Here is a 25,203-nt window from a genome sequence, read left to right on the forward strand (position 1 = left end):
TTCAACAAAAATTATATTTAAACAAACAGTTTTCCTCCAAAATGGTTTATAAATACATAGTATCTAATGAGATTTGGAAAGAAATTGGATTTAATTGCAAAGATGAAACTAAGGCTTAGCAAGCATTAGTGCCCTTTCATATATATCTTCAGTCATAGAATAATCCTAGCTACTTTCCCTTAAAAAGGTCAAGAATATTATCAATCAAAATATTTTGAGATGTCAGAGATATCATTAGACATATGCTAACTTTACAATCTAGTTATGTATTTTTAATGTTCTGATGAAGGGGAAAAAAACAAAGCCTTCATAACTGCCAACATTGACTTTATCCTTTGGAAACAGTAGCTCTCTATCACCTAGGTTATATAACTTCCCTTTCTATAGGCCCTATTTTTTACAATACAACCAGTGGGAAAATGTAAATGTAAACTTGCCTTTTAAATTCAGCATTTATAAAATCAAAGAAGGAAAATTATGAAAAAAAAACTACTAGTTTGTTGATATTTCTGGCAACAAATGTAAAGCTGAATGAAGGAGACTGAGCATAGTGAAGATAAGGAAGGGAAAACGTAGAAATTAATAGCATGCATGATGATTTGACCCACAGTGGAATTATCTACCCAGAGTTCCTTTAATCCAGGGATTTGAATTGCAGAATGGACATGGCCAGTTTCTACACCCTTGACTTTGCCTGGGAAGGGGATTCCTTGTGTGGAGGTGATTCTATAGTTATCCTTTGCAGGAAAAAAAAAATATTCATGCCTTTAGGGGTTGCAGGCCCATGCTATGATTTACATAACTTATAGTAAGGAGGCATAGCAGGCACCAATTATAGGAAACTTTGGAAGGGCCCTACCTGTAGCTCCCAGTGGAAGCCATATTTCTGTCGTATTATGTCTGTACAGAAATGACAATTGAGAGGTGGGAGGGAGGAAGGAAAAAACTGGTGATGTGAATGTGAAAAGTAAACCTTTGGGAACAATAATGCATACAGTGTAGTGCACTTGATAGTGCCTTCTGTGGCGTCTGAGAGAAGACACAAACCAATGAGAAAATTGAAATTCAAAGTGTGGAAAGCAATCATGCGACTCCACATAGCTCTAAAGACCCTGCTGCTTTCTTCCCTAGCAATGTGTTTGTGTATTTCCTTTTAGACTTTTGAGAGGTAATAGATTTTTTTAATGTTGCAGATTTATTTCTTTTTTTCTGAAGTGGGGGAGGTAGAAAAGGAAAAAAATCCTATGGTGACTACTAAGGGGGGAAAGCCAACAACTAGGAATGTAAGGAAGAACCATGCAATTTTCTTTCAAAGAGGAAAGTTAACTCAGATCAAATACAACAGCCAGCAAAAGTTAAACTGTCCCCAGCAGGATTAACAAATGCACTCTACACTCAAATTAGCTCAAACTGCTTCACAGCAGATAGATGAGGTAAGGAACTGCAAATGCAGCCGGTAATAAGGAGATGAAGAAATATTAATCATTTGAGTTTTGACTCTGTACATATGTTACAGTATTTTTAGTTTTTTTTTAAACAGCCATATGTGAAATCATTATAACAATGGTTTACTGAGTGAAAAATTACAAATTTGTACATTCAGGTAGGAGAATTTGGTTACATAGCTATTCAGTGCAAACTGTCTCTTTGGATAGACTAAGATTTTGCTTAACTGTGTGTTCAGGGGATTATCTAGGAACCTTTACCCTACAAAGGAAAGGGAATAGAGGGATCAGACACAATGAGATGATGTTTCACTGTGGAAACTGACCTATATATAGTATGTGGACATTGTCTCCACTGTCTCCTGGTGGAGATGCTCCACTATGTTATCAGTCAATATAAGCAAAGCAGACTTTATAGGAGGCCAAATGGATACAAAGACATGATTGCAATACAGATCTGGAAGTCAGATGACCTGGGATCTCATTCTAGTTCCAGTGGTCTGAAAACTTTGGTTTTTTTCCCCTTTGGAAAACCATATCACAACACCCTATAGAGATGTTTTAATGATGTCAGTTGTTACTCATCTTTCGTTTTCAAAGAGGACCAATGACATCACAGGATGTTGTCATGACTTATGTATTAACTAAACTCAAGTGAAGCAGAGTTGCACAAAGTCATTAGCCTCACTTTCTCTTCCAGATTCATGGAAGTCCAGTGACAAGACAAAAGTCAAGATGACTGGTGATGACCCAGGGTTTAGTAGATGACCTTGGAGTCTCCTCTGTCTGACTGAGCTGTAAGCGTTTCCCAGCAACTGTTTCAGATGCCTTCTTGGCCGTTGGAACACATTCTTCTCATCTACACATTCTGAAGTCTTCGCAAGCTTGTAGTAGACGTCCCTCTAACTCAGTGACAGGTTTGAGGCCTGTCAATTACCCTCAACCTGATTTAACTCATCTGCCAAGACATAGTAAATCCCTAAGAATGGAACTAATATAAGAAACGCATACATATATTACAAAGCTATCCTCAGAACCTTTGTCATGGGATTATACTGTAGTTGAAACAGTATTATATCAAGGTAACTCCACAGTCAACTGTTTTGGATGGGATGAGGGATAGATCCCCACTTACACTGCAATCCATGTTATAGGGATAGAGGTAGTCTTTTAGCAAGACCAATATATTTACATATATGCATGTCCCTGAGTGCTTTTGCTACCACTGTGCAAAGTAGAATTTGCTTATCAAGAGCAGAGCTATGCATAGTAACAGCATAAGCTCTGCAGACATGTTAATTTGTCCACCCTCCTTACAAGACAATTTAGAAATTTCCCATGCTACATGTTAATACATTCTTAAGCCTTCTACCTCCCCATGTGTTTTAGCATTGATGAATCCACATGCACACATACACACGCTGTGTAGATTTAAATTATCATTCTTTCAGTTCAAATAAAAGCAGGTGCTTATACTTATTAAATATTCAAATGCATGCAGGTGCACTTGGAAACTACGAGTTTAAAAGAAGTTAGGTTCTTGACTTCCAGCTGCATAGCATTTGATGGTCCAGGTAGACAAGACCGAATTATATGTATGTATTTTCAAAACTATGTGTCTAACAAACCTTTATCTATGCTTATACACCTATGTATAAATTTAATTCATTGTGTACATTTATTGTTGTTCAGTTGTGTCCAACTCTTTGTGATCCCAATTGGGGTTTTCTTGGCAGAGATACTGGAATGGTTTGCCATTTCCTTCTTCAACTTATTTTACAGATGAGGAAACTGAAACAAACAAGGTTAAATGACTTGCTCAGGGTCACACAGCTAGTAAATGTCAAAGGCTGGATGAGAACTCAAGAAGTGGAGTCTTCCTAACTCCAGACCTGTCACTCTGTCTTCTTTGCCACTTAGATGATCCTCATATGAATAATATATGATAAATTATGAGCACTATATTTCATAGAAGCACAGACCTTAGAGTTAGAAGAAAATTTCAAGAGTATTATAGTAAACACTTAATAAATCCAGGTTAAATACATTTACTACCTTAACAGAGAAGCTAAGGACCAGAAATATGAAGGTCTTTCATCCAGTTAGTGAGCTACAACTTCACCCCAAGTTTCTGGGCTCTTACTACAATATTCTTCCTCCTGTTTCCCATGTCTGTGTGAGAATAATATATGTATGCATTCACATATAAAAATAATGCTTTGATGACTAATCTCATGGATTTGGACACTCCCTCAATTGTTATAGACCAGTGGTGTCAAACTCAAATAGAAAAAGATCCATGCTGACCACATATTGTTTTAGAAAACTGCAAATTAACATGACTTATGTTATACTACTGATTAACTTTTATATCTTTTTTTTTTTTTGCCTTTTGAAGGGCAATTGGAGTTAAGTAACTTGCCCAAGGTTACACAGCTAGGTTTTTTGTGTGTGGGTGTTAAGTGTCTGAGGCCGGAACCAAACCTGGGTCCTCCTGACTCCAGGGCCAGCGCTTTACTCACTGCACCACTTAGCCACCCCATAACTTTTATATCTTATATAACTTTTATATTTTATGTATTAACTTTTATATTTTTTATGAAATACTAAACTAGTATTTCTAAACTAGTACTAAACTTAGTTTTCATGTTTTCTGCTTTATACCATTATAGTTGAAGTTGTTGTACCTGGCCTCATTCTGGGTCCCCTCCCCCAACCAGCTCTCCTTCATGAAAGTGAGCAGACTGCCAGGTTTAGTTAGTTCCATCCTCCCCTGGCCAGCTCTCCTTCACAGAGGTAGGCAGGGTGCGGGCTTTAGCCCCGCCTAGGGAGACTTGGCCCCCACGGAAGTTTCAAAATGTACTGACAAATTGCTAATTTTAGCCTCTGCGAGTTCCTGATTAAGAAATACCTGTTGGTCGTGTGGTGTCCCTTTAAAAGCTGAGGCTTGGCCTGGGTTCGCTGCTGTACGATTTGGGGAGGGACTGGTTCAGCCAATATGCCTGATCAGGCAACATGGCCAATAAAGGGCTCACTTCTAAACAGATATTTTCTATTTTGTGAATGATTAGGTGAACCAGAATTTTACTCGGGGTAAACCATTTAGTAGATTATATGGATAGGCGCTACTTCCTTGAGACCATGGTTATAAACCCAGAGATGATTCTAGGTGTGGTCTAACAAAAATAAGCTCTTTGCATTTCTAGAGCTCTAACTTTCTCTGCTTAGAATACATCCCCTCCCCAGCTCAATTTTTTAGAGCCCATTTCTTCTTTCAAGCCTCATCCCAAGTGTCAAGTTCTACATCAAGGCTTTCTCGATGTCCTTAAGTGCTAGTGTCTTCCCTCCCTGAACTACCTTGTAATTATGTGTATATACCAAATATACATGTACATTTTTCTGCCCTAATAAAATATAGGTAATTGAAAACATGACTTTTATTTCAGTCTGTGTATTCCCAGAACCTAGTTTGGTACCAGCCACACTGCATGTAGACTCTTAAGATTTTTTTTTTTTTGCTTTTTGGAGGGGGAGGATGCAGGGCAATTGGGGGTAAGTGACTTGCCCAAGGTCACACAGCTAATAAGTGTGGAATTTCTGAGGCTGGATTTGAACTCAGGTTCTCCTGACTCCAGGGCCAGTGCTTTATTCACTGCGTGTACCACCTAGCATTTATATGGCACCTAATATGTGCTGGGCACTAAGTGCTTTACTTATATTTCTCATTCAATACTCACAACAATCTTATGAGGTAGGTGCTATTATTATTACCACTTTATAGATGAGGAAACTGAAACACACAGAATTTAAGTGACTTGCCCAGGGTCACACCCTATTAAGTGTCTGAGACCAGATCTGAGCTTAGGTATTCCTGATGCCAGGACCAGAACTCTATCCGCTGTGCCACCTGCTCCCTCTAAACTAAAACATAAAGTTTTATTAGGGAAGCAGTGCAAGAAAGAACAGGTCAGGGTGGGCGATGCCAGATTGTAGAGAATCTTGAATTCCAAGAAAGGCTGCTTGGTTATTTATTATTCACTAGGCAAAAGGGAGTCAGTAAAGATTTTGGAGAAGGTGAGCAATATAATCAGAGCTTTGAAGAATTGGATTAGAATAGTGAAGGACAGGAAAAATCAAAGCTGGCTCTGAGACTTTGAACCTAGGTGACTATAAGAATGATAGAGGAATACCTATTATACATCTTTCAAGAATCATGGTAACATTCATAGAAATGGGAAAGTAAGGAGGAACAAGTTTTCAGAATAGTAGCATAAATTCAGGACATTAGAATAGATTTATTTGGCAGCAGATAAAGGGCAGGTCTGTCTGGGGCTTGGATCAAAAGTAAGACACAACAAATGCTAAGAAGGAGAATGAGATCATTTCCTCTGAATTCTAAAGTTTATCCATAGAATCACACCTGCTAGCAAAATAGCTGGTTAGGTGGGGCCAAGTGCCTCTCTGGTGAATTTTTTGACCTTTAGATTGAACACAAATACATTCTATTCTAAATTCATGGATAGTTCAGTGTTTAAGGAAGAAACGAATAAAGATGGATGGAGTGAGTAGGAAAAAATTTCCTACCAAATTCAATTCAGACTCCTTAGCCTGGCATTTAGGGTTCTCTGCAATCTGACACTAGCCTACCTTTGCACATATAACTTCTACCTCTCTATCCTGAGCCAGAAGATTTTGGTGGGGAGAAGGAGGCATACCTGATGTGCTACTCTGACAGGTTCACGTTTTCTTTGGCGTGAATAATTTTCCAGATGTGCAGATCAAAACTTCCCAATGCCTTGTGTGTTTCAAGTTCATATTGTTCTGTGAATTCCACATAGATTTTATTCAATGCTTTGGAGGCCTTCCTGTGGTTTTTTGATTGTCTGTCATTGTCTTGCCACATTTGTTTGGCTTGAATTGTTCTCTATAACTGCTATACCTTCCACCCTACCATTTTTTGCCTGTTGAAATTCTATCCCTTTATTAAGGCCTAAATTAAAGGTCATCTGAACTGTGAAGCCTTTCCTTAATACAAAAGTTAGTAATAATTCTATCTACACTTCACATGCTATTTGGGGGTAAATTTTATTAAGTACTTATATATCATTTTGTTAGTATAGTCACATGTCATATGTTCTTCTATATAGAAAGTAGTGGTTGAGACAGTTCATCTTTGCACCTTTACTCAATTCTGTTTTTAGGAAACACTTAAGAGTTTATTGCAATTCTAGTTGAAGTTGTTATTTTGGACAAGTTGAGCACTACAACACCAAAAATGGTGGTGTGATAATGGAAGAACTGGCTTTTGGTTTCTTCATAAGATTATGTTTCTGCCACTGTGGAATTTAGTTGGAACTTTCTCCTAGAAGTTTACATCTCTTAGTAGGTATCCTCCTGCCTTCAGTTCCTTCTATTTACTTCTCCAATACTCCTTTTTCTTGTCTTTCTCATTCTTCAGACCTCAGTATACATGGAATGAGCCACAGATACTTGAATTCAAAGGTGTCAATGTTGAGATTGCCTGACTGTGACTGATAGTCAAAATAAGTGATCAGAAAGCCAAAGAACAATGGGAAATAATCCATTTTTAATATTGTCTGTGTAATGTCAACTTTACTCCCAGGATTAAAACACTGAAACACAGATTTCTTTTCTAAGTGATTGACAAATTATTTTGCATTTATTTAAGATAGTATAGTATAATGGGAAGGGCACTGAATTTGACTTCAAGAGTATCTAGATTAAAAAACTGAACTAAGGGGCCGCTAGGTGGCACAGAGAGTAAAGCGCTGGCCCCAGAGTCAGGACCCGAGTTCGGTTCCGGCCTCAGACACTTAACACCCACACAAAAAAACTAGCCATGTAACTAATCTTGGGCAAGTTACTTAGCCCCAATTGCCCTACAAAAAAGGCAAAAAAACAAAACAAAAAAAAAACTGAACCAGATGCTTAATAACTATGTAACCCTGGGAAGTCATAAAACCTTTCTGTGCCTCAATTTTCCCATCTGTAAAAGAAGGAGGTTGGACTCAGTAGTCTCTCAGGTCCCTCCCAGTTCTAAATCTATGACACTATGATATTTCCCAAGAAATTTTGTGAATATTTAAATTAATTTCTTAATGCAATATTCTTTTTTTAGCTGTGATATGTACATAAACTTCTAGAAACTTTGGATGTTACAGAATGCTAATTTTGAATGCCAGAGAATGCTAATGCCTGTTCATGCTTAATAAATATCAATTGATAATTATGATTCTAGGCAGAGCATAGTGACTCAGTCCTAACCAGAGCAGAGCGGACAAACAAAACATGAGAGTCATACAAAATAAGCAAATGGCAGGTTGGATGGAGGAAGAATTGAACTAGAGGAAAATAAAGTCCAGTTGTGCTAAAGCACTTTATCCTTTTCACTATGGGCTGCTGCAATCTTATTTTCCAAATTTTGTTAGCTGATTTAAACTATTAGTAAATTAAAAAAAAAACTGGTGAAAGGATAAGGGCACTAGTTACTTTCTTGAAACTTTGATGTCTTATTTGTGAACAAGCTGAAGTGATAAAAGACTAGTAGCAAAGCAGACATAACATAATTTTCATTTGGTTTTGCAAATGTTATTAAGAATCAGCCTTGCATTTTCTCCTTGATAAGTCTTGTCCCAAAGACCTACAGTGTATACTGTGTTAAGTGTTGGGTTCAAGAGATTGAGGGCAATGACTGACATCAGGTTCACTTTTCCTTCCATCTCCTTGAAATCTCACATCGCGATACATCTGTTTTGTTGATTCAGAAGAGCACTTGAGATGCTTTACAGTTGATTTTGACAAGTGCTACAATTTGATAGGGGTAGATAATTCTTGCTGAGATGATTTCAAAAGTACAGAAATTATACTTTTGAGTAGATATTACCTTTCTTTATGATCAGAATTTTCATTTAATATACTGTGCACTTAAGCTTAGTAATCACATTTCCCTTAAAAAAAATTATGTTCTTTGATCTCATCTATTAAAAGATTACAAATTAAAACACTGTTCTAAATATGGCTTCCTTTTATACTCTGAAGAAAGAAGACATGAAATCCTTTTTTAAACATTTTCACTCCTAATCTCTTTCTTCCACAAATGTAGAGGTTTCTGAATTACAGAATCCCATACTAAGGCTGAATATTATTACTAATTAATTAAATAAGGCTCTCCTGGTCATGTAGCTGGGCTGGTTGAAGCAAATTTTCACTCAATTTTCTGCTGGTCTCTATATTAATCAGCACTAATGCAATGACCATAGGTTTATTGTGGTTTGAAGAATTAATTTAATAATGAAAGAAATTAGTGGCCATTTTAATTTTTCTAAAGAGAATTCTTTTTATTGCATGAAATTGCCTATCAAGATTATTTGTGTAAGGAATCAAATTATGATGCAATATTTGCTATTTAATATTGAGAAAATTTCAGTTGGTGGATGAGATGATCATTACTACCTCCCCTCCTCTCTCTCTCTCTCTGTCTCTCTGTCTCTGTCTCTGTCTCTCTCTCTGTCTTTGTCTCTCTCTATGTCTCTGTCTCTCCCTCTGTAATATAATATAAAAGACTGCACATTTTAAAAACTCCTAAGGAGTATGTTATTATGTACATCCTAGTTCATAGGATAGTGATTCAAGGTGCCAAATTAATTTGTGAGTCCATGATTTTCAGCCTAGTTTTCATTGCCCAGGTATATACACCCGCCTAGGTCATAGAAATCTTCACCAATGATAAGAATAATGGAATCACAGAAATATCTTCCCTTTGGATAGTTTTTTTTTATCTTTATAAAGAGCTTTCTTGGATATTAAATCGTTTGGTTAATAAAGATATTTTATCTATATGATAAAAGCTATCCCAAATCTTCTACGTATTTAAGATCAACATGTTTCTTCCCTTCCCTTCCATAAATTTATACATTATGCAAAAATAGATCAGACAGGAAACAAACAACTCACACAGGGTGACCTTTAAAATTATATTGTATATCGCCTCTTCCCAGAAGGATAGTGACAACATTTCTTCTTTATTACTAGATTTCAGAGGTCCTTTGTACCTACCCTGTTATTTTAGATATCTTATTGCTGATCCATACACCACCAGCATACGTGATCTCTGACTTAAAGTCCCAACCTGAATTACTGAATGTTTTCTTCATAAGACAATCAGGTCCAATTTCCCAACTAAACATTCTTTACAATATCTTGTACTTGTCCCTTCCTTTCCATTCCCTATGCTTCCTTTCTAGTTCAGACACTAACTAGTTTCCTTGCCTTGGACGTTGTGTTCTTCCAATCTACGCTGACCCCTAATGCCTGATTATTCTTCCTACAATACTGGTTCCAACAGTTAGGCAGCTAGGCTAATGTCTACGTTCTCTTCTAGCTTCTAATGATCCTAAGAAACCATATAGGGTACTAAGGATAAAGCAGAGATGTGAAACTCAACTCACTGATGTTCAAATAGGAGACAAGGGACCCTCTCTCACCCTTTCAAACTCACTGTGCAAAATAAATGTCTTGAAAGATAGGTGGAATAGAGGTGAAATTAAGTGGAACCATTTGACATGTTAAAATATTGATGCCAATAACCATATGACCTCTTGTTTGCTGTCTTTTGCCGGTGTTAAACCTGTGAAATTGTACTTATTTTTATTGTGTAACAATTGATTAAATCAATCACAGATTTATTCAATCATTTTTAAGCCCCATTTTATTCTAAGAAATATGTTAAAAAGATAAGGACCAGTACTAATTTGTATTGATTTACCATGTGCTTGGAATTCAATAATTACATTGTATAACTTATCTAGTAGTCTCCAAGTCTTTGTTGAATATCATTCTTATATAAATAGTGAAGGCAAATCAAGTAAAGTAATACACTCATAGTCTTTAATACCTACATATATCTGTGCAAATATATGCATATATATACATATATATGTATGTGTGTATGTAGCTATAGTTACTAAAACTATTTCCCCTTATATTACATTTGAATTCATATATGTCAAAAATGTGATGTTATTTCTTTTTAAAATAAATTGGAAGTACCAGTCTGGGTATATGATTATTTTATTAACTGCTAAATCAGCTGGCTCTCGAGGGCAGGGAGAAAGCAGATTCATTTAATTTGCAAATAAACTGTCCATTCAATATTTGTCAGATGTTGTCAGAAATATGTATTGAGTAGTAAATTTTCTTAGGTTAAATGCAAAAGTTTTTTTAATAAGCTTTAAAAAAAATTCCACTGAGAATTAAAACAAAAGTAGTATGTCATTTATCACATACATGTGGAGAATAAACCAGTTGAATTTTTTAAGTCTCACATCTGGATATAGGCATTTGTGTGAATATATACATACATACACGAATATGTGTGTATGTGCACATGCATATGTATATAGATGGGCACTGAACCCACTATTTCATTGATAAGAGAACTCCTGAGCAAGGAAATTTTATTTATCAATACCAGGTAAGACTTTCTTTCCAATTTATAAAGTTTAAAGTTTGACTAGAGCACTGAGAGGTTAAAGGACTAGCCTAGAATCACACAACCAGTATGTATCAAAAGGTAGGATTTTAACCCAGTTCTTCCTGGCCTGGAGTTTGGTTCTCTATCCGCTATGCAACATTGCCTCTATACACACAGATACACGGCAATGTATGTACATATGCATATGAATATTTATTTAGACTAGTGATTTCATTGGTGAGTGTAATGGTAATGGAATTTGGAGATCCCCCTGTATTGGCTTGGTTTTCTGGTTGAGTGTTGAAACCCAGAGCTTGTGAATCCTACTTGTGGGATGGACTTGTTGACATGAAGAGAAAGGGCTGAACTGGGAGGAGCAGGTTCCTTGGATTCAGAGAGAGGCACAAGCAGAGAGAAGGCCCAAGTAGAGGAGGAGTGAAGAACTTTTGGGAACAGTATCGTGGAGGTAAAGAGAGAGAGAGAGAGAGAGAGAGAGAGAGAGAGAGAGAGAGAGAGAAAGAAGATTGTGGAGGGCCAGTTGGAGCTGCCCAGGACTTTTGAGAACTGCCACCCAGAGCTGCCAAGGATTGAGGAGGCATGGCTGTGATGCCAGTATTTTGTCTGTCTGTTTTGATGCTGTTTTGCCAGATTCATTTGTTTGTGAAGGACAGTGCTGTTGTTGCAGAGGTTCTGGAAACTTGCTGTTGGTTCAGATGCCCTGAAGAAGGATTTTCTTGTTGTTGTGTACAGAAATCCTGGAAGAGGGTCTTGCTGATGTTTTCAGGGTTTATGAGGACACTGGCAATGTATATTGTGGCATTGTTAAGCTTTGTACCCCCAGAAACAGAGATTGCTGAGAATTTACTTTGAGTCAAAATGAAGAAAAGACCTCTCCTTTGATATTTAATGCTGTAATGATAATCTTGTTGTGGCTTGGGGTAGATGGCCTTTGTGTTCTTCACAGCCCCTTTGAGAAGGTGCTTGGTGGTAATGGATATAATTCAATGGTATTGTAATTCAGTTGTGATCCAGGGGTGGGAAATTTTTTTACTTTTTTTGCTCTGTAACTGACCAAATAAATGTATTTTGTTTATGATTAGAAACTAATCTCCAGTTGAATGGAGAGAAGACTTTGTGATTGACTAAATGAATGTACTTTACAGGGGTGGAGAAGTACTTGGAAATTATTGAATTACACTTGGAGAATGCTGTATTTTGATTTTCTTTTCTGTGAATGTTTTGCCTTAATTTGTCACTGACTAAGATGGAGAGTTACTATGCGAGTATTCTCCTTCTAGCAATGTGAATTGGTGACATGGTTTTAACATAGTCTTGGAGTGGTCTTAGGCTGATGAAAAGTTGTGACTAGTTCACGGTGATGTGAATAGCATATGTCAGAGGGAAAGCCTAAACCCAAGTCTTCTTGACTCTCAGGTTGATCCTCTAGCTGGAATTTCATGCCACCCTCCCCAATGAATAAATTGATGGTATGTGATGTTCATCCTTCATTTCAGTGGCATCATGGGGTGATGCTTTGACTCCCATGTGAGTTGTATTTAAGTGAAGCAAAGTTATACAAAGTCGCTGGCCTTACTGTCTTTTCCAGAGTCATCGAAGTTCAGTGGCAAGACTAAAGTCAAGACAAATGCCTATGGCCCAGGATGAAGTAGATGACCTTGGTGTCTTTGATGTCTGACCAAGCTCTAGGAATTTCACAGCACCTGCTCCAAATGCCTTCATGGCTGTTGCAACAAATTGTTCTTGTTTGCCCCTTCTGCCAGGGAAAGTCTTCCCCAAAACTGATGGTTAAATGGATAGATAGATCAGTTTTTTAAATCGTGTTAGGCAAAGGAAGGGCAGGTAGGTGACATAGTCCATAAAGCATGGACCTAGAGTTAGAGAGACTCGTCTTCCTGAGTTCAAATCTGGCCTCAGTTGTTATCTGTGTAACCCTGGGCAAGTCACTTAACCCTGTTTGCCTCAGTTTCCTCATCTGAAAAATGAACTAGAGAAGGAAATAGGAAACCACTCCAGTAGCTTTGCCAAGAAAACTCCAAATGGAGTAATGAAGAGCTAGACACACCTGGAAACAACTGAAAACAACAACAATGCACAGGGAAACGTGCCTGCCCTTGGTAAGGAAGGGGATCAGTTACCATTGTAAAAATGATGAATCCTTGGATCAATCAATAAGCAGTTACCAAGCAGCTCCTTTGTGCCAGGTACTGGGCTAGGCTAGTGATTACCAGTCCAAAGAAAAGAACACTCTTTAATCAAAAAGAGCTTCTGTTCCAAGGAGGGAGCCAAAATGCAAACATTTAAATATATACACCATAAAATATAAAACGAACAAATACAAAGCAATTAAATACAAAATAGTTTGGCAAGGAGGGTACTAGCAGTTGTGAATCAGGAAAGATGCCATATACAAGGTGGTACTTGATTTGCCTCTTAAAGGCAGAGAGGGATTCTTTGAGACTGAGTATGTTTTAAAGCATGGTGAGTGACCATTGCAAGGGCACAGAGATGCTATATGGACATTCATAGAGGAGGAGCAGAAAGAGGGTCAGTTTAGTTGAATCACAGAATGTAGGAGGGAGAAAAGGCTAGAAAGGAAAGTTGGGATCAGGTTGTTTGGGGCTTTAAAAACTGAACAGAGTTTTATATTTTATCTTAGCAACAATAAGAAGTCACAGAGTTGAAATAGTAGGGGAGTTAATATGGTCAGATCTGTGCTTAAGCAAAATTACTGTGGCATCATTGTATAAGATGAACTGGAGTGAAGAGAGAGTTGAGGGAGGGAAACTAATTTAAAATTGGTTACAATAATCTGTTAAAATGGTTAACATAATCTAGGCAATAAGGTCAGGTACTAAGGTGCTGGCTATATGAATGCAGAGATAAGAAATTATATGCAAGATGTGAGATGGAGGTGGAAACAAATGATTTGACAAATGATTGGATATGTGGGATGAGGGAGAGAGGAGTCAAGATAATGCTGAGGTTATAAACCCCAGAGTCAGGAAGGATGGTAGTACTTTTGACAGAAATAGGGAAGTTCAGAGAAGGAGGGGGTTTTGGAGAAAGGATAATGAATTCTGCTTTGGATATGTTGAGATGAGATGTTTCTAGGACATCTAGTTTGAAATGTCTTTTAGGCAATTGGTGATGTGACTTTCTCAGGGGAGAGACTAGTACTCAATGGATAGGCCTGTGAATCATCTGTATAAAGATGATAGTTAAACCTATGGGATCTGATGAGGTGACCAAGAAAGAACGTATACAGGGAGAAAAGGCAGAACCTTAGACAGCTATCACATTTAGGGACATGATATGAATGATGAACTGACAAATTAGATTGAGAAAGAGTGGTCAGATAGGTAGGGGGAACACAAAGAGACAGTATTGTTATGAAAATCTAGAGAGAAAAGAATATCTAGTAGCAGAGACTGGTCAGTTTCAAATGAGTAGGATGATGACTAATAAGTCAGATTAGAAAAGCTTATGGTTTAAGTGAGGTGGCACTTCTTTAAGGAATTTGACTGAGAAAAATAGAGATAATGATTGCTTAAGGGGATGATAGGATCTAGATAAGGTTTTAAAAAGACTGGGAAATTATACAAAAATAATTTTGTATACAATTATATGCAAATAAAACAGATTTACAAAATCATATTTAGGCTAATTTTTTTTTTTGTGAATTGGGATCTCCCTTCCCATCATCAGTGTTATCCCATGCCTTCTACATGTTGTGGCTAGAAATGATTCACCTATGTCATCTAATATTTATTTTTTGTCACTTTCAGTTTTATCTTTTTTACATTACATGCATTTATAGATTATCCCTATGTCATGAGAGGTTTCTTGTAACAACAAATATAATTAAGTAAATCTAATAGTACAGTGACCTCATCTGAAAATGTGTGGACATTTCATATCTGTATCAAAACTTTGCCTCTCTATTAAAAAAACAACAACAAATAAATAAAACCTATTTTCTTTCCTGCTTACCTTACCTTTCCCCTATAGGAAAGAAAAGAAATATAACACATTTCCTGCATTAAATATGCATAGTCAAGCAAAACACATTCTTCCAATGGTTGTATTTGTATATGTATATACACACTCATATATACATATATATTCTATATACACACATATACATATATGTGTGATTATGTATATATGTATGTATATGTGTGTGTATATAGTTATCACATATATACATATACAAGTATGTGTGTATATATATATGTATATGTGTGTCTATCCATACCCCAAATCTATTAACTCTCTATAATACATAGCATATTTTATCATTAGTCCTCTGGAATCATAAATGATCAATTTATTTATCATAGTTCTTACAGCTTTCAAAGGCGTTTGTTTTTATAGTGTTATTGTCATTGTATAAATTATTCTGGTTCTGCTCATTTTATTTTTCGATTATAAAATTACTCAAAATTATTCTTTTGTATATTTTATTTGGTACTTTGATTGTATCATTCTTTTTTTTTTCTTTACATATCTTAAGCCTCAAGGATGAGTAGGTATGTGTGTGCTTGTAGGTAGCTATGTTTGTGTGATTATTAAACATTCTTGGGCTAGTATCCATAAATAGAGAACTGTGATTGATAGATTAGTGTTTTGTTAAGAGTTATATTTTTAGAAATTCATTCATTAATTTAAATAAGACTGGATTTCTTGATGACAGCTATTACTTTAGGGTAAAAAAAATTTGAGTGACATGGGCTTCCCACAACAAAAGGCATAACATACATAGACATTTGCAAAAATGCAAGGATATTATCTCTTTCTCAGAGGTAATAATGATTTTAGTAAAGAAAATTTTAGCTCTATCAAGTAAAAGCTTACAGTTGACAACAGACACATAAAAATGACCCTTCTACCTTGAAAAATAGTAGTGTGTTTACTTAAATAAAATCATTGCTATAGAGAACTCCTAGTGGTGAAACTCTTGTCTACTAAAGCAGATAACCAGTTATTCGACAACTTGTGATCATACAGAATTGCCTGAGGGCCCTGAGAGGTGAAATGACTTGATGATGCCTCTGCCTCAGTTTCCTCCCCTGTAAAATGTAATATGTAATAATAGCATCTACCTCTCAGAGTTGTTTTGGGGATCAAATGAAATAATAATTGTAAAGCACTGTGTAAACTTAAAAGCACTATTAAATACTAGCTATTATATATTTGTGTATATATGTGTGTATGCTATCTATTATATGCACAAATACACAATTATAAATGGATACATACATATATAGTGTTTATGCATATCTAGGAAGGGTTGTCTTCTAAATGCAGCATGGGGGTGTCATTTTGTAGCTTGAAGGGAAACAGAACAAATATCTTTAGCTTCTTCTCCCCCTACCAAGGGAGACTATTTCCTGCCAGGAAAAGAAGAAAGAAGTTGGAGTCAGAGGCTGACTACTATGTTCTCTTCGGAGAGAGGAGACACTGGGCTAGAATTATATCCTCCTTCTCCCTTAAATATTATTTGTCTAGGTGATGTGGTTTTCATGTTCAAGCTAACATTTGATCTGTTTTGTTAATTGGGGGAAAGCGGGAAGATCCAAAGCTTTATATCTAAGGCTTGACTCCTTTTTCACTGAATCCACCTTCATAATGATCACACATAGGGATTATCAAGAAACCTATTAATTCAATTTGATAGTAAAACAAAAATTGGATACACATACACATGTGCATACACAATGCATGCACGCATGCGCACATACACACACAAGAATACATACCAGACAATAAAAACTGAAGAAATTCCTTCATTGGGAAAGAGAGACATTCCTAGATCCCACCTTAGGAGAAGTTTCCTGAAGTATAGCAAGCTCACAATAGGGACATAAAGGAAGAAGAGCATGAGGAAAACTACAGGTAGCTCCAGTACTGATGAAAGCTGGGCCAAAGTCAAAAGGAAGCTCAGCTATGGGTGTGTCTGGTGATGAAAGGAAAGGCTGATGCTGTAAAGATCAATATTGTGTAGAAACCTGAAAAGTAAGATCTATGAATTAAGGTAAGCTAGATGTGGTCAAAAAGGAGACAGTGAACTTAAATGGACAGGAAAGGGTGAATTTAATTCAGGTGATCATTATATATGGGCAAGAATCACTTAGAAGAAATGGAATCACCCTCATAGTCAATAAAAGGGTAAGAAAAGCTAGGATCTCAAAAATTACAGAATGTTCAAATCTGAGATGAGCCATTCAATATTACAATAATACAAGTCTATTCTCCAACTATTGATGTCAAAGACACCAAAACTGATTGGTTCTGTGAAGACCTACAACATCTTCTAGAAACAATACCAAAAAAGAGATTCACATTCATCAAATGGGATTGGAATGCTAAAGTAGGAAATCAAAAGATAATTGGAATAACAGGCAAGTTTGACCTTGGAGTAAAAAATGAAGGAGGATGGAGACTAATAGAGGTTTTTTTAAAAATAAATCATTTTATTGATAAACAGCTATAAGTATCATGTGACTAACTATGATAGTTTCTACCTTACCTCCCAAAAAAAGGCAGGGGGAAAAAACGGAAATGGAAAAATGGAAAAAATAGAAATGAATGGAAAAAAATGGAAAAAATCTAACATTGTATACTCTGGATAACTCAGTATATAACATTATATACTCAGATTGTCTCTGGACAAACAGAAGTAACATTAGAACAGATATATAGAGAAGGAAAATTAAGGATCAAACTAGAGATAAAAAACATTATAAAAGGCAAAATGGATAATTTTGATTACATTAAATTAAAAAAAGGTTTTGCACAAATCAATGCTACCAATATTAGAAGGAAATCAGGAAGATGGGGAATAGTTTTTATTGCCAGGGTTTCTGATAAAGGCCTCATTTTTTTTTCAAATATATAGAGAACTGAATCAAATTTATAAGAATACAAGTCATTCCCCAATTGGTAAATGGTCAAAGGATATGAACAGGCAGTTTTCAGATGAAGAAATTAAAGCTATCCATAGTCATATAAAAAATGTTCTAAATCACTATTGATTAGAGAAATGCAAATTAAGATAACTCTGAGGTACCACCTCATGTCTATCAGATTGGCTAATATGACAGAAAAGGGAAATGATAAATCTTGGAAAAGATGTGGGAAAAGTGGAACACTAATGCATTGGTGGTGGATTTTTAAACTGATCTAACCATTCTGGAGAGCAAATTGGAACTAGGTCCATAGGGCTATAAAACTCTGCGTACCCTTTGACCTAGCAATACTACTACCAGGTCTGTATCCCAAAGAGATCATAAAAAAGTGGAAAGGCCCTACAATTACAAAAATATTTAGAGCAGCTCGTTTTGTGGTGGCAAAAATTTGGAAATTGAGGGGATGCCCATCAACTGGGGAATCACTGAACAAGTTCTGGTATATTCATGTAATGGAATACTATTTTGCTATAAGAAATGATGAGCAGGCAGATTTCAGAAAAACCTGGAAAGACTTACATGAACTGCGGCTGAGTGAAATAAGCAGAACCAGGAGAACACTGTACACAGTAACAGCAACATTATGTGACAATCAATAATGATAGACTTAGCTATTCTCAGCAATATCATGATCCAAGACAATACCAAAAGACTCATGGTGGAAAATGCTATCCACATTTATTTAGGAAAAGCATTATGGAGACTGAATGCAAATCAAAGCATACTATTTTCACTTTTTTTGTTTTTTCTTTCTCATAGTTTTTTTCCCTTTTGGTCTGATTCTTCTTTCACAATATGACTAATGTGGAAATATTAATAATATGATTGAATAAACATAACCTATATCAGATTATTTGCTGTCTTGGAGAGGAGGGAGGGAAGGGAGAAAGGGAGAAAAATTTGGAACACAAAATCTTATAAAAGTGAATGTTGAAGTTTATCTTTACATGTAATTGGAAAAAAAGAGAAAATACTATTAAGAGAAAAAAAAGATCCTCACTCCCAGCCTACATTCCACCTCCCAGGTCACAAAGGAGAAATGGGGGCATTAAACCATTAAGATAATTGCTACCAGGGGCAGCCAGGTGGCACAGTGAGTAAGAGCATGGCCCCAGAGTCGGGAGACCTGGGATCGGTTCTGGGCTCAGATACTTAACACCCACACAAAATAACTGGCCATGTAACCTTAAGCAAGTTACTTAACCCCGATTGTTTAAAAAACAAAAAAACGATAATTGCTACCTGCAAGTTATCTTGGGAAAATTCTATCATAGCATTTCACTGACACAAGGTTATAAACAAGATTTCTACCCTATTGATACTCCCTCAAACATCCTAACTCCTTTTTGCTCTTTTTGTCAATAGTTTAACTTGGCTATTGCTCTTAGTATGCCCCAGTGGCTGCATAGATTTCGGCCCTCTTCCACTCATGGCTGCAATTGCAGACTCTTCTTAAGGATGACCCATGCTTTGCTGGACTAATTTTGCTCTAATGTTATCTGACGGGTAAACTATTCTTAGCTCTCCTAATTTGCTTATGGTATCACCCTTTATGTGAGTTTTTGTTCCAGAAGCTGGAGTTTTGGGCTTATCACACAGTAGATTACTGTAGTCTTTGAGTGCTTGTCTTGTATACATAATATGTTCCACTGATCTACCACTCTATTTCTTAACCAGTACCAAATAGTTTGATGATTCCTGCTTTATAATATAGTTTCAGATCTGGTACAGGTAGGCCACCTTCCTTTGAATATTTTTCATTAATTCTCTTGACATTCTTGACCTTTTGTTCTTCCAGATGAATTTTTTCTAGCTCTATAAAATATTGTTTTTGGTAGTTTGATTGGTATGGCACTGAATAAATAAATTAATTTAGGTAGGATTGTCATTATTATTCTATTTACTGGGCCTATCCATGAGCAACTGATATTTTTCCAATTATTTAGATCTGACTTTATTTGTGTAAAAAATATTTTGTAATTTTGTTCATATAGTTCCTAGGTTTGTCTTGGCATGTAGATTCCCAAATATTTTATATTATCCACAGTTATTTTAAATGGAATTTCTCTTTCTATCTCTTGCTGCTAGGCTTTGTTGGTAACATATAGAAATGCTGATGATTTATGTGGGTTTATCTTATATCCTGTAACTTTGCTGAAGTTGTTAATTATTTCAAGTAATGTTTAGTTATCTAGGATTCTCTAAGTATACAATGAATCTAATAGAATTCTGTGAAAATAACTGACTGGTCATAGCAAATACTCTTTTTCAATAACCCAAAAAGGCAACTCTAGACATGTACTTCACCAGATGGTCAATATAGAAATCAGACTGATTATATACTTAGCAGCTAAAGCGGGAGAAACTCTATAAGGTCTGTTAAAACAGGAGCTGATGCTGACTGCAGCTCAGATCATGATCAAACTTTAATTGAAGAATATAGGGGAAGTCACCAGACCATTTGTTCCTTCATTCTGAAAGAATACCAATGACATCACAAGAATGATGTCTTGACTTACATGTAAATTGAATTTAAGTGAGGCAGAGTTGTGCAAAATCATCAACCTCATTCTCTCCTCCAGAGACATGGAAGTCCAGTGGAAGGACAAAAGTGAAGATGACTGGTGACAGCCCAGGATGCAGTTGGTGATGTTAGCCTTTCTAAATTAAGGTCTTTTCCAGGTCTCAGTATGTCTGAGGTAATGTCCATTCAGTAAGTAATGGCTAGGCAAGAATTGAGACAGAAGGTGGTCTAGTTTACCATCACAAAAGTATCAACCTGGAAGGGGAATACCCCAAGAGTTTCTGGATAGAACAGAAAAAAAATTGATGTTTACTCTCATTCTAAAGCATGAAAACCTTAAAAAAAGAGCCATCAAACCATATAAGTATGACATAAATAACATGCCTTGTGACTATGAAATGGAACTGATGAATAGATTTAAGGGATTAGATCTGGTAGATAGAGTAGTTTAAGAACAGAGGTTTGCAATATAATACAGGAGACAGCAACTAAAAACATCCCAAAGAAAAAGAACAAGAAAGCTAAATGGCTATCTGATGAGACTTTACAAATAACTGAGGAAAGAAATTGAAATGTAAAGGAGAAAGGGAAAGATATATCCAAATGAACACAGAATTCCATATAATAGCAAGGAGAGATAAGATTTTACTAAATGAGCAATGCAAAGAAAAGAAGGAAATAACAGAACGGGAAAGACAAGAGATCTCTTCAATAAAATTGGAGAAATGAAGGGAAAGTTTTTTGTAAAAGTTTGCATGATAAAGGACAAAATGGTAGGGATTTAACAGAAGCAGAAGTAATTATGAAAAGATGGCAAGAATATACACAAGAACTATACAAGAAAGATCTTAGTATCATTGGTAACCATGATGGTGTAGTTACTGATCTAGAGCCAAACATCCTAGAGAGTGAAGTTAAGTCAGGCTTAGGAAGCATTGCTAACAATAAGGCTGGTGGAGGTGACAGTATTCCAGCTGGGCTATTTAAAATCTTAAAAAGATGATACTATTAAAGTGCTATTCTCAATAAGCCAGCAAATTTGGAAAACTCAACAGTGGCCATTGGATTAGAAAAGATCTCAGTTTACATCCCAATTGTAAGAAGGACAGTGCCAAAGAATGGTCAAATTAACTTAACAATTGCACTCATTTCATACACCAGCAAGGTTATGTTCAAGATTCTGCAAGCTAGGCAGAATTACCAAAAATTACCAGAACAACGGGGCTTGTTTTTGAGGAAGCAGAGAGCTAGAGACCAAATTATAACATTCCCTGAATTATGAAGAAAGCAAGAGAGTTCCAGAAAAAAAAAAACAATCCAAACTTCTGCTTCATTGACTATACTAAAACCTTTGTGTAGATAACAACAAAATGTGTCAAGTCCTCAAAGAGATGAAAGTACCAGATCATCTTGTCTCCTGAGGAACCTGTATGAGGATCGAAAACAAAAGTTTGAACTCAACATGGAACAAATGATTGATTTAAAATTGGAAAAGGACAAGGATGCATATTGTCACCTTATGTGCAGAGTACATCATGTGATATATCAGGCTAGATAAATCAAAAGCTGGAATTAAGGTTGCTAGGAGAAGTATCAACAATCTCAGATGTGCAGTTGATACCACTCTGATGAGAGAAAGTTAAGACAAATTAAGAAGCCTTTTGATGAGGGTGAAAGAGGAAAGTATTTTAGTTGGAGCTCTGCTTAAAGATCACATGGTCTTCTTGCTGATGGAGAATGTGTTGACCTATGATATATCAAAATGAAACCACTAACTTGGTGTGTCCAAATGGCTGAACATTTGATCATCATTTACTGTCAGGTGTTTAACTTAGGCTGTTTATTTAATCCACAAAGTTCAATATGATTTGGGACTGTTTATCTTTCTCCTGCTTATACTATTATAAAAATGAACACTGAATGGAAAATCCCTATGCTAACAATCCTTACATTTGAATCATAAGAGACCCAAATAAGTATACGACAAAAAAGAACTCTGGTTCTAGAGTCCTAGAAATCAACTGGTCATGAGTTGATGGTTCTAAAGCATGGTGATCTTTGTAGCAGAGTACAAAATCTAACAAATAAACATGTTCAATCTTTCTTAGAAGATATCACATACATGAACACAACATCTTTTCTAAATGATGCTTCCATTATTTCTAAGCATTTAATGGATAGGCCCATGATAATCCCATTGATAACAGTACTTCCTTCTTAGGATCAAATTTATAACACTCTACTTGTGTTTTCCTGGGCAAGACAATTAACTCCTTTTGGTCTCATTTTCTTCTTTCAGGGGTTTCTTCTTTCTTCAATCAGGAATTTGACTGCATGATTTTTGAAGCTTCATTATAACCTTAAGTATCATTATTTTAATATAAAGATAGTATATGTGATGATTGGGTAAGCAAAGAAATTCAAAGACACAAATTTTCAGTCCCACCTTAATTTCTTAAAATCATATGTACCCTAAATTGAGATAAGAAATGAAGTATAGCCAGGAAGAATGAGCATTCAGGGGAAGTACATGTGCTTTCTCTTATCTCCTGAGTAAGTTGATGCTTTTGAGAGAAGAAATGAAGTACAGCCAGGAAGAATGAGCATTCAGAGGAAGTACACATGCTTTCTCTTATTTCCTGAGTAAATTGATACTTTTGAAAATATATTAATGTTATTGCATATATGCTGGTTCTCTAGCTCTCATTTCTTCCTTAAGGCTTCAGGATTTTGTGATTTTGTTCAAGTGGGTTCTTCCTTCACTGCTGCAGACTGCAACCAACCGTTTCACAAATAACTAGTCCTTGAGAGTAGTTCTGGTGGAATTCATCCCCCTGTGAACATCCTGCTGGTAAAACACTTAACCCTTAGCTAGGCTAAATCTTAGATGTTAGACAGAACCCAGTATTAGGCCTATATTAAAAACCTTTCTAGTTTGGTAGAACCTTTCAGAATTTACCCTCCAATGATATAGCCTTCAAGAACCCAGGGCCACTGCATGAAAGGTCAATGGTTTTATCAGTATGAGGATCTCCTTTCCTTATGATCCATCAGTCAATAAATTAGTAAAAGATGTCTAGGGAGTTGCTTAATACACAGAGAGTAGCTAAGTTGCTTGACCATGATCACATCATCCAGGGGAAGAGCTCAATTCAAAAATATTTATAAAATGCTTGTTACAGCAATAGGGATTTCCCATTGAGGGAACACTTACTATGAATGAAAGTGGTAATCTTCACTGTAACTTATAATCTTAGAGAGTTTTCCTGGGATACTGAAAAATTCCCTGGCTCACTCTGACTGGAAAAAGGCTTTGTGATGCCATGCTGACTCTCAAATATAACAATATTTATTGCAAAAATCATAATTTAATAAGTACCATCCATTTTTTGCCATCTGCAACAATATATTTTAGGGACCTTTATTTGTAACAAGAAAATTAAATTTAAGTGAGACATTGAGAACTCAAAGGTGGTGTGCATGTCATTCCATGAAAATGATCAGGGCCTGATTTTTTCAGTCACAAAGAAGCAACTGATTCAGCGATCAAAAAAGCATCCTCCAAGACTTATCTCAAAGACCACCTCCTACAAGAGACCTGATCAGATCTATCCAGTTGTAAGTTTCCTACCCTTCCTTCATTTTTATTTTGTATATGTATGTATGTGTTGTTAACTTCCAGTAGAAAGTAAGCCCCTTGAGGCATGGACTCTCATTTTGTCTTTATGTGCCCAGAACTTAAAATAGTGTCTGGCTTAGTTAGGTGCTTCATGAATGATGGTGGAATAAATAGATGCTCAGTTGGTACATTTGCCTAAATTTGCTGAGGGATCACTTGATTTTAAACAGAGAAGATTCTTTTCATTTTTTGTATCTAGGACCGTATCTGGCCATGCAAAGGAAAATGTACAATTGAGGTGATTTTTTTTTTCTCTGAGGTAATTCATTCTCTAATCCTTGAAGTTGGGAAACAGTGGAATTTGGAGTTTGAATTTCTCAGACTGGCAGTTTCACTTCATTGAATATACTGGATAATTGCTCAACTTTCCACTTCATCGGTGTGAGCCATGGCTATTTCCTTTCCTATTTTGGTCACAAGCCAGGTCAATTAACATGAGAAGCCAAATAAACTTCTCTTTGTAGTTTAGGGCATAAACTCTGCATGCCCTCCTCACTCAGCCAAATAGCCCTTTTCCTACCTGTTTGAGATTTAAATCAAAACAGATTTTTTTTCTTTCTTCTTTTATATGAAATGTGTGAGGTTTAGTACCTGAAGAAAATAAGTGGTAATGAATATATATTGTACGGGTCCCCTCAAACAGATCCACACATTGCAACATAAGCTGAGTTTGAGAATTCCTATTCTCTCAGGGCTGGATCTCCAATGTGTTTGCTTTTTTAACATTTTTAAAGAGATGTATACCAACACAAACCACAAGTTTGGCTGAGATTGTCAAATTCATTTCACAAGTGACACAAGTCACATTTTAGCATGGGCCTCCAGAGATGAAAAGCCAGTACATTAATCCTCTACACACGCTACTCCTTTCCACATTTATATCACAGTTTTTCAATTAAATGACCTTCTTTGCGAGATGAAAGAAGGGCAAAGGTTCTTGCCAGGTGATTATTGGCATATGATATTTTTTTTTGCAGGGCAAAATGATTTCATTTATGAAGTCATAATGTTATCATTATACATGATAATGGTAGCTAATGGTACCCCTAGAAATAATACAAGATTTAAAGTAT

Source organism: Petaurus breviceps, unplaced genomic scaffold (assembly GCF_028583685.1).
Source record: "Petaurus breviceps papuanus isolate PSGF00001 unplaced genomic scaffold, PetGlider_PUasm1.0 84, whole genome shotgun sequence".
Lineage (NCBI taxonomy): Eukaryota > Metazoa > Chordata > Mammalia > Diprotodontia > Petauridae > Petaurus > Petaurus breviceps.